The 738-nt window shown below is 60.6% G+C and overlaps 1 protein-coding gene across 1 annotated transcript in view; it reads left to right on the top strand.

Annotated features, from left to right (window-relative positions):
• Window positions 1-387: 387 nt before the first annotated feature.
• Window positions 388-738, top strand: part of Efcab6 (EF-hand calcium binding domain 6) — a 203,569-nt gene continuing 203,218 nt past the window's right edge. Inside the window, exon 1 of the mRNA XM_031351264.1 lies at window positions 388-406. The gene's annotated coding sequence lies outside the window, so the exon portion shown is untranslated. The remainder of the gene's footprint in view (window positions 407-738) is intronic.

Below are 738 nucleotides of genomic sequence, written 5' to 3'. Positions count from 1 at the left end.
GCTGTAATGATGTAAAAATAAATAACTCTTAAAAACGTCTGCTTCTCAGAGGTGGGCCAGGTCCATGGGACTAGGCTTCAATCACACAGAATTCCAACATAACAACAACAAAAACAAAAACAAAAAAACCAAGGGAGGCACCACACCTGAATACTGGCTCTCATTTCTCCCAGGGAGAGCACTTCCTGCGGAAGTCTTTCCTAAGCCTAAGCCTCCTCTGGCTCCGCCTCCTAAGCCAATCGCAACTCCGCTACTCGCCGAGGGCGGGGACTTACCATCCACCTGAGTCGCACCCTGGTTGCTGGGGCAACAGCGTCCTGAAGAGCCGGCTAGCGCCAGCAGCTGGGACCCTGCGGCAGGAGTGCGCACGAGTGTGGGCGCGGGGAGCTGGAGGCCACCAAGCCGGGTAAGGCGTCGCGGGGCCCCGGAGGGCCAGGGGAGTGCGGGGTGCGCGGAGGGAAGCTAGGGGCGCGGGGGAGCGCGCGGGCGGGCCGGAGGGCGGGCATCCGCGGGAAGTGTGGTCTGGGACTTCCCACGGCTTGCAGCGTTCCTCACCCTGCTCATTCGCGCCCCGCGTAGATCCAGAACCCAACGTTCTGTGCTTCGTCCCGAGGAGGACTTGGGCGAGAGAGACTTGTCGACGGGCAGTGGTGGAGCTCGCCTTTAATCGCAGTACTTGGGAGGCAGAGGCAGGCGAATTTCTGAGTTCGAGGCCAGCCTGGTCTACAGAGTGAGTTC

This window comes from Mastomys coucha, unplaced genomic scaffold (assembly GCF_008632895.1).
Source record: "Mastomys coucha isolate ucsf_1 unplaced genomic scaffold, UCSF_Mcou_1 pScaffold11, whole genome shotgun sequence".
Lineage (NCBI taxonomy): Eukaryota > Metazoa > Chordata > Mammalia > Rodentia > Muridae > Mastomys > Mastomys coucha.
Note: the sequence above shows the minus strand (reverse complement) of the source record. Positions and strands in the feature narration are given on the sequence as shown.